We start from the raw sequence: 10,077 nt of genomic DNA, 5'->3' as shown, positions 1-10,077 counted from the left end.
AAGTCATTTTAAAGATGTTGTCATCTTAAAGATTTCAGTAAAATCATCTGAGCTGTCACCAACTCTGTAGGATGCAGAGAAAGATTTTTACCAAGAAACATCATTTCCCTTTGACATTAAAAAAAAATGTTGCTTTTTTTTTGCAACTACTGAAATCACATAGGAATAAGAACCAAGGAAAGAAAACTATATTTTGTTACTAAGTTGAGATTACCTCATTAGCCTTGAATCAATCATGTCCCAATTTCCTATAATCATGAACTTTCTTATTGCATTATTGCTTTGAAAAACCCTTAAGTTAACATTAAAAGTACAAAAAAGAAGACTAAACTTAACTCTTTATGTGGGGTCCTAAGAAACTGGCCTCCACTCAAGGACATATTTGTATTATATTATAAAAGGTTTTGATGAAGAGATTTTAAATTAAATTAAAGGCTCCCTCATGCACATGATGAAATGATTTTGTCTTCACCTTGGTGTACAGATCCTTGATGGTTGCCAGATTCTAAATTGTACAGCCCTGTACAGACTGAACAACATATATTAAAGAGCTTTTAAAATAAAATAAACACACGGCAAGAAAGCTAGATGATGCGTCTTGTTTTACAAACATACTGAAAGAATACTGTACATGGTAATGTTGTTAGAAACTAGAGAGAAAAGATTTGGTGAGGCAGCAAGGGACGGGCACCACGTTCAAAGTCACATAGACTTTACTTTGCTCAAAATACCTTGAGGAAGTGATGTCATCAACTGCCATCTTTTTTCCTTAAGCTTGTTTTGGAGACTCTACGGGAGTGTCTAAGTGACAGGCATGCCACAGTGCCAAGCATATCCTCAGTCAATGTGCGTCACGAGCCTTGCAGCCCTGAGCAGGGAAATCAAGGACATGGATGGTGCAAAATGCAAGTCAATGGATGCTTAACTTGACCTAATGCTGTGGTGTTTCTTCACTCAGGGCTCTACTTCATTCCCACAGCTACCCACGGTTGTCTGCTAACAGTCCAGAGATGAATTCCTCTTGGGAATAGCTCTTGGCAAAGTGAACATAACTATTGCAAAGTTATACCCTCTCAGGAGCTACTGCAACTCAGATCTTACACATATCACAGTCCCTAGTTCTGAAAGACTTGTGGAATCCACTGAGACTTGGCTTGTGAATACATTGCAAGCTATTTTCTCCTGCTGCTTAGCTGGCTTCCTTTCTTCTTTACAGGTGTTAAAAACACTCCCCAGAAGAGTCACCATGAGTTCAAATCCTGCTCTGACTACAACAACAAAAGCCCTCCCCTGCATCTGACAGCGGTGTTGTCATCAAGGTCAAGATACGCACTGTATTGTGGAAAACCTCGGGTTTGGGTAATGAGTTATTTGGGGTGGGACTCTCAGCTTTGCAATTTCAGGTTCTGTAAGAGTAGGGAAACCACTCAGTCTTTCCTTCTGGCCAGTAGGCAGTGTCACATGGAAGAAAAAAGCCAAATTGTACAAACAGTTTAATATAATTGTAATGCTATTTATAGTCTTGCAATTTCCCCCTACTTTTTACACCTAATTGCTATCCTCTTCTCTCCTGACCCTGGTAAAATAGGTCACAAGACAGAAATTGCATCATCTAAATAATTTTCTGGAGAGGACTTTTGTTGTTGTTGTTGTTGTTGTTGTTTTAGACAGGTGCTCTTTATATAGAACAGGCTCACCTGGGATCCACTATGTAGTCACAGTAGGACTTGAACTCATGGCAGTTCTTCTTGGGAGTGTTTTTAACACCTGTAAGGAAGAAAAGAAGCCATCTAGGCAGCAGGAGAAAAGGTCTTGCAAGTATCTCACTGTCAGTAGAGAGAAAGGTAAGAGGCCCGGGATGGGAGGGAGGGGCGTGGCTCTGGTTGTCATCCTAGCCTCCTATTTTACCAGTTAAGTTTTAGCCTGTGCTTTCTGTGCCCTGAGCTTTGGGGATTTTTCACTCAAACCTGCTGCTCAATCCCATAACACCCTTCTTTGGAATTGCCCCTATATGCTCTTTCTTATTTGTCTAACTATATTTTAGAGGAATAAAATACTTAACTATTTAAAATAAAATAACCTGGGTGTAACATACATCTATCATCTCAGCCTCTTGGGAGGGAGGAGCAGGAGGATTTGCAAGTTTGAGACCAGCCTTCAGAAGTTAGCAAGACCCTAATCTTAAAGGGCTGGAGATGTAGCTCAATGACACAGTGCTCTCACGCATTCTACAAAGCTCTGGGTTTAATAGCCAGTACCACAAAAACAAAATGACATGAAAGGACATAGGCTTTCAAGTTTGCAGGCTGAATTTTAATGAAAGCCCTACCATTTCCCTGCTTCGTGGTCTCATAAAAACGTCTGGACTTCTTGTAGCCTCTGTTTAGTCATCCAAACTGAAGCAACAGCAGCCATCTCCTGTGGTTCTGGTGAAGTTCACTCGGGACACTCGATTTAGAAAGCACTGGGCAGTTGCTATTTCATAGTTTCAACTATGTCCTTATTCTTTATAGAAAGTTCTCTGGGGGTACTGCTCCACTGTCATAAAGCCAAATTGTAGTACTATATAAATAATATTTCTTCTCTGCCCCCATCAAGATCTGCTTTAATTCCCACTCCCATTCACAGGATCTGTATCCAAACCAGTTCCCGGCTTCTCTGGGTCTTATCTTCACGCCTCTTACCTGGGTCACGGGTATAGCATGAGTAGATGGAGCCTTTCCACTTCTTCCCAGCTCAGTTCTCATACTTAGGACAAAGTGGCCCATCATAACTAGGATACTTCTTCCTTGGGAAATAGGCTAGATATGGAATTGAATGCTTAGAATCTCATACCGAGACTTAAGCTCATAAGTTTAATTTTCAACAAGAGGCATGTGAGCCTTTGAATTCTGATACTCAATGTTTCCTTACTACTGAATGGGGAACACTGTGCTAAAGTGCTTTGCATTTGTGATGCTGCTTAATCCTCAGGAGAAATCTAACTAAGAATTATAATAATGTCTCCTGCAAATGTGATAATATTTTAAAATGAGAAATAATTCAACAAGAAAGATCCTTGCACCTGATTCCAAGGACAGATGTAAAGCCAGGACTATACCAACTGTCTACTAAACCAAGTTAGATGACAGAAAGATGCTGGACAGGAAAGCGAGACGGAATTAACAAGAATTGGTTTCCGAAAGGGGGGAATGTGATCTTTCTAGGTCTACATGCAGCCTACATTCGTAATCCACAGCTCTCATGTAGACCTAGCCTTGCCATTGAGCAACTGATTTTCTCCAAGTCCTGGTTGCTTTTTCAAGTGAAAGAAAAACAGAAATAACTATCTTTTGGCCAACTAGGATACTTGCTTTTCTTTTAAAAGAAAAGATCTGTAAAACAAAAAGATTTCTTAGGATGAAGTGAAGTCAGGACCCTCCAGCGATAAGCAATGTAGTTGCAATGCCCAGTTGGAAGATCTAAGTCCCGAAACCAGACTCCTGCCAAATCCACTAAAGCTTCTCGTTTTCTGATAAATCCACTCTGCTGTGATGCCATTTCTCCCTTCAGAGTATTGACTTTATTTTTCCTAGATCAAATGAAGTTATTTGCTTGAATTAGTCACCCTATTCATAGACAATTTAGGTTTCACCAAGTTGAAAATCATAAACACAACTTTGAACAAGTGAAACTAATTTAATTAAAGAAATGAGGCCACACATCTTTTAAGGATTTAATGAAACTGAAGTTCTTCGTTTTTACATTTTTCCTTCCAACACAAAGTATTTTCATGGAAGCCATTTTCCCCCAATATTTTAAAAACTAGTTGAAAGACGTCTTTCACACACAGCAAACCTAGCGCAATCTACTACATGAAGAGCACATACCTGTCTTTGTAGGTGCTTGAAAGTGGTTTTTGAAAAGCTAACTGCCTCCTTAGTGTCTTTCTGGGATAGATGAGCTTCAACAGGCACAGTCAGGGAAACTGGTAGAATGGAAAAGGTGGGGTAGATCTATTGTAACTAAGCAGACTAGAAGGTCACCTGAAGTCCCTTCCCCCATATTCCCTGATAATCCCTTCACTTCACAGCCCAAAATTAGGCACAAGACCTCCCCGATAGAATGTCAATAGTAGAGGTTCTTTTTATTAGATATTTTCTTTATTTACATTTCAAATGATATCCCCTCTCCCGGTTTCCCCTCCATAAAAACCCCTGTTCCCTCCCCCTTCCCCCTACTCACCAACTCACCCACTCCTGCTTCCTGGCCTTGGCATTCCCCTACACTGGGGCATAGAGCCTTCACAGGACCTTGAATTAAAAATTCACTGACATGGGGATTGTATTATGCCTTCTGCCGGTGAATTCTAGCTCACAATATAAGACTCTTCCTCACTTCTCCCAGTGAACTTGTTTTCGACAGGATAGTGGTCTGGCTGTGATAGCCCTCAAACTCCTTGGCCAGAAAGCATTAGAGATTCTGCCATATTGGCTATAGCTGTTCTCTTATCTATGATTCTTTTCCACCATTAATTTTTAGGTATACCCCCTCCCTCTGCAAAGATATTTTGATCCCATCATTAAAAAAATGGTATATTTCATTATTTATACTGTCATGTTAAGACATGATTAAGACACACTCTTTCAATCTGTTCCCCAAATAAACACCTTAAAATGGTCTTTTATTGAGCACATGCCCTTAGAATTATTAAAATGGTTTATAATGACTTGAGTGGACATTGTGAATTTTGCTAGTCAGCTCTTTTGGGGTTTCATTTCTTTTTTTTTTTTTTTTTTTTTTTTTTTTTTTTTTTTTTTTTTTTTTTTTTTTTTGGTTTTTCGAGACAGGGTTTCTCTATGTAGCCCTAGCTGTCCTGGAACTCACTCTGTAGACCAGGCTGGCCTCGAACTCAGAAATCCTCCTGCCTCTGCCTCCCAAGTGCTGGGATTAAAGGCGTGTGCCACCACTGCCCGGCTTGGGGTTTCATTTCTATCCCCACCTTAGATTCAATAATTCAGAAAGAGACTAGACTGAAACTGACGGTGTTGTTTCTACAAAGGACCAAATAATAAGTATCTTTTTAACTTGTCGTTGATTCTTTGTGAATTTCACACCATGCACCCCAATCCCACTCATCTTCCCGCCCTTTCTTATCCACCCTCTGTCCTTGCAACCTCCCCACAAAAGAAAAAAAATTAAACTAAAAATTTTAAAAAGAAACAAAACAAACGAAGCTACAGTGTGTCACCCTGTGGCCCCAAGGTCATAAGAACTGGAGATCTGACCCTGCTCCTCAACAACTACAGCCCTCAGGAGAGCCAGCCCTGCACCTTGCCTGGGCAGCACAGTAGAGCTGGCTTTGGTTGGGGGAAGTGGGGCATAGGAGAGCCAGCCTGAGGGTGTAAGACCAACTCAGCTTCCACCCAGGCTCATATCCAGGGCTCTGAGTTGACCCACCCCAACATCCTCCCTATCCATGATCTGCTGGAGCATGTAAAGGGAGTGCATCCTTGAGATCCAGAACTGCAGAATCTCCATGACATAGGGCAGCAGCAACAGAATATCTGAGAGGAGTCCTGGTGGGGATCCAGTATTGGTAGTATATCCAGTATTGACCAGAGACCTCAAACAAGACCTATGACTCATTGCAAGTCAAGATGCATAGGCAAATAGTATTGTTGAGCTCTCAAAATGTGCTGATTAGTCTTCCTTGTCAACCTGATGGGATCTAGAATCACCAGGACACACAGCTGGGCGGGGCTGTGAGGATGTTTTCAGGGAGTACCAACAGAGTAGTGAACACGAATGCATGCGGGCTCTGAATCTGGGAGGCACTATGCCATAGGCTGGGGGCTCGGCTTGAATTAAAGGAGTCGAGGAAAGAAAGCCAGGTGAGCACCAGCATTTACCTCGTTCTGCTTCCCAGCCTGCCAAGAATAAGCAAGCTGCTGGCTCCCAGGCTTTCTCTGTCATGATGAACTGCATCCCCTGAAACCATGAGCCCTAATAAATCCTTCCTTTCCTAAGTTACTCCCTTCAGGTATTTATCACAACCACAAAAAAAAGTCAGTACCCAGAGCTATGTAATCTTTGTCAGGACACTGCCATTATACTGAAAAAACAAGTGAAGATATCTATGTCCTTATAAAACTTTATTTGTAAAAATAGGCAATGAACTAGATTTGGTTCATGAATCCCAGTTTGCTGACTACTGATCTCAATGGAAAGATGAATAAGGTCAGGAAAGCATTTGCTCTGGGGGCCCGACTGGCACAGAGTGGATATTCAAAAATGCTGACTGAATGAATAGAAACAAATTTTCAAAAATCTGAGATACATCATCATATCGTATGAATAATCCCCCACACTCTCAGGTGTGCCACGACATGACTTCTCATTGCAGAAGCATCCTCGGACTAATGGGAACTCACATTGATTTTATCCCAATATTTTTTTTTTATCCATGATTTACTTGTAGATTATCTTAGGGAAGTTTATTAGAGCTACAAATCCTCCCTAAACTTCAGCTGTGGCCCTGTATGTGTCTGCTCAGTTAGAAAGTGCTCCAGGTAGAAGCAAGCTCACTGAGGGGCTGGCTCCATGAGTGTCCCCACTTACATCTTGGTTTAGCCTCTCATCGTCCGTCATCAAGGAAGGTAGGTGCACCTGGGTGATTCTGGACCACTGTTACTATTTTAGCTGAAACTTTGGCAGCTGTTTTTTATTTTTACTTATTTATTTTTTTAATGAAAGGCAACCAACATTTTCACAAAATGTGACCCTTTTTCCCTAGAGAAAAGACTGACTTGTTAGAACTTGCTTTCAAACCAGCTTTTCCAAGAAAGGATTCATACCTTGCCTTTTAGAAATCCTGTTCTCCTCTTTCAGTGGACTGCCGCAGCTGATAGCTACTGGTAATGGCAGGGTGGGGGTGGAGGATCAGCTTTCAATATAAAATACGCTGTTAATAAGATAAATGAAATCAAAATTACAATCACCCAGATTGTCTTTCCCTCTATTTAAAAGGAGAAAAGTTGCTTTTTAAAGGATCCTTGCCAAAATGTGCCCCAGTGAGACCAAGGGTACCTATAGTCTCATCTGCAAGGACTTGGGGAAGGAGAAGAATATGTTCAAAATATACTTAAGTTTAAAAACTGTTTTAAAAAATAAAAATAGAATAAAAAACTATACAACGTAATTATCTCTAATTATCTGCTAGCAATATAAATAACGACACAAAGGCTTTGTTTAATATTTTAAAGCTTGGGCCTTTCAGCCAGAGCAGTAGCCTAGCTAACTAACCTGACTAATCCTGGCACTCTGTCCTGCCACATGGTCAGCTCTACCTCTTGGATCCTCTCTGGTCCCTCCATTCACCTCCGTGTCTGCTGGCTGAATCTCTTGCCTCTCAATTCTTCTCCCAGAATCCCTATCTCTGCCTGAACGTTCTGCCTTCCACTTCCTGCCCAGCTATTGATCATCAGTTCTTTATTAAAGCCTTAGGCAGGTGAGGAACAATGAATGTTACAAAATATGAGATGGATGATGGGCCATTAGCTCCCTGCCAGTGCAGAATTTACTATTGAATACTTCACACAGTGTATCCCCAACACAATGACAGTCTCTTAGCCATACAAAACATCAAAGAAGAAAATACACCCAAATCAATCTCCTTTATCTGACATATCTTTTCAACATTATTACCTCTGATGGTATTGACTGGCAATTTAATAACATCAATCTTCAACCTTCCTTATGCTGCAACCCTCTAATACAGTTCCTTGTGTTGTGGTGACCCCCAACCATAAAATTATGTCTGTTGCTACTTCCCTCATAACTGTAATTTTGCTACTGTGATGAATCATAATGTACATATCTGATATGCAACCCCAAGGGGGCAGAACTGACTGGTTGAGAACCAATGATCTAGAATCACCTAGAAAACAAATCTCTGGGTGTAGTGGCCCTTCCTGGTTGTCAACTTGACTATATCTGGAATGAACTACAATCCAGAGTTAGAAGGCTCACCTGTGATCCTAACCTGGAGGCTGGGAGATACAAGTTACTTATCTGGATTTGGCATGGAGATCTTGAGGCATAGTGACTATGAATCCCAGAGATCTCTGAGTTCAAGGTCATGTGAGTCAAAGCAAGTCCCAGATCCAAGCTTGGTGGCACACACTTTTAATCTGGACCACACTTTCTGCTAGAGACCTACATAAGGACATTGGAAGAAGGAAGATTCTCTCTCTCTCTCTCTCTCTCTCTCTCTCTCTCGCTCTCACTCTCACTCTCGCTCTGTCCTTTGCCTGCTTGCCTTGTGGAACTGAGCAACTGTTAGATCCTTGGACCTCCATTCACAGCTGCTGCTGTCTATTGTTGGAGTTGGACTACTGTCTGTAAGTCATCAACAAATTCCCTTACTATCTAGAGATTACCCATAAGTTCTGTCACTCTAGAGAACCCTGACTAATACACTGGGTATGACTATGAGGCGTTTTCTAGAGGTTAATTGAAGTGGGAAGGCCCACTCTGAGCATTGGCAGTGCCATTCCACGGGCTGGAGTCCTGGGCTGTACAGAAGCAAGAAAGGAAGCTGAGCATCAACATTTATCACCTTTTCTTTCCTGACTGTGGGTCAACTTTGACCAATGGCTTCACCCCCATGATGGACCACACTCTTGAACTATGAGCCTAAGGAAACCTCTCCTTAAGTTGTGTCTGTCAGGTATTTGGTCACAGTGACAAAACAAGAAGCCAATGCATTGCTAAACATGTTTTCTTTAAAATGTTTTATCCAGAGCCTTCAAGGGGAAAATTAGCACTATCCTGAAAATAAGAGATTTTTAAACTACTTTATCCCACATTTGAGCTTTAATGGGCTATTAGAATCATCTAATCGTCTTAAAGGCTAACACACCGATAGGATCAGGCTAGAACTCTGTGCAGCTTGAGAGGGTTGCTCTCCCGGTGCCCTTATGTCATTCCGATTTTGGAACTCTTGAACTAGATTACTCTTTTCTCAGAAAAACATTCTGACAGCACTCTAATGACAGTCACAGAGACTCCAAATTCCTTTTCTCCGTAGTGGATAGATCCCCTTTCCATCCTTTTGATCTTCATCAAAAAACGAAGCCGCAGCCACTGCAGTCCTATTTACTCCCGCCATAAGCCCGGCAGCTGTCTGGGAACCACGGGCATTTTCAAGCTTTGAAGACAAGAGTCTGATGTTCACACACAAAAGTGTCCTTCTCACAAAGCCACAAACTAAAGCGACTGTTTCTGGTTTTGAAGTAGCGGAAAAACCATGTGTCAGTTAGGCATCGCATGCCTCATTACACACATCAGAATGTGAAAGCGTTTCTAGACCATGAGTGGCGTTCACTGTAACAATGTGTGGTTCCACAGCGCTGCTGACATCCGACTGGACAAGCGCCACTGGTTAAAATGAGCCGGCACACCAACTCGTGTTTACCGAGCATCCCTGCACACCAGGCACTGAGGTGATAGACAAAACCTTTTATTTCCTAAGTACAGAATTTCCATAAGTAACTTCAGGGCCACCTGCTCATCCAGTTTCCTAACAAATGGGTAAGTTCTCCTGAGTAAGAAATACTGAGCAGAGCAACATGTGACAAAGATCAGTTTCTCTTTTCCATACTGCAGAGACTTTGAAAGATGTCTTCGTCATTCAACAACACCGTGATGTGTTCTATTATACATAGAGGAGCTTAAAAGCTTTGAATAGTTAAATAGAGTCTCCAGCAAGACATCTTTTCTTTCTTGAAGTTTAGGAATATGTATTCCCCAGGTTGCCAGGTGTATGGGAGCACTTCTGTTTAGAGTTAGGAGCATGAGTAACTTTCCCAGAGCGGTAAACTGAGGTTTCAAGGATGGTCATAGCAGTGACGAAAGGGTAAGAAGTTAATAAAAAACATTTAAGGGAAGGATTGAAGGCCCTCAAGGAGATGGCACCCCCACAGGAAGACTAAGAGTGTCAACAAACCTGGATCCTTGGGAGCTCCCAGAGACTGAGCTACCAACCAAAGAGCATACACACACATGGGCTGGTTCAAACGCTCCTGCCAGTCCCCC

At 41.7% G+C, this 10,077-nt stretch overlaps 2 long non-coding RNA genes across 2 annotated transcripts in view; one reads left to right on the top strand and one right to left on the bottom strand.

Annotated features, from left to right (window-relative positions):
- Window positions 1–2,688: 2,688 nt before the first annotated feature.
- LOC116076135 lies at window positions 2,689–8,656 on the bottom strand. Its single transcript, XR_004112835.1, has 4 exons — window positions 8,600–8,656; window positions 6,837–6,943; window positions 3,870–3,967; window positions 2,689–2,801 (listed from the first exon to the last, which is right to left on the bottom strand). It is a non-coding gene; the product is annotated as an uncharacterized LOC116076135 (long non-coding RNA).
- Window positions 8,657–9,010: 354 nt separating this feature from the next.
- LOC116076134 overlaps window positions 9,011–10,077 on the top strand; it is a 2,235-nt gene continuing 1,168 nt past the window's right edge. The window contains exon 1 of the long non-coding RNA XR_004112834.1: window positions 9,011–9,485. This is a non-coding gene — a long non-coding RNA (uncharacterized LOC116076134). The remainder of the gene's footprint in view (window positions 9,486–10,077) is intronic.

The sequence above is a fragment of the Mastomys coucha genome, unplaced genomic scaffold (assembly GCF_008632895.1).
Source record: "Mastomys coucha isolate ucsf_1 unplaced genomic scaffold, UCSF_Mcou_1 pScaffold4, whole genome shotgun sequence".
Classification (NCBI taxonomy): Eukaryota; Metazoa; Chordata; class Mammalia; order Rodentia; family Muridae; genus Mastomys; species Mastomys coucha.
This window is presented reverse-complemented; position numbering and strand designations above follow the sequence as displayed.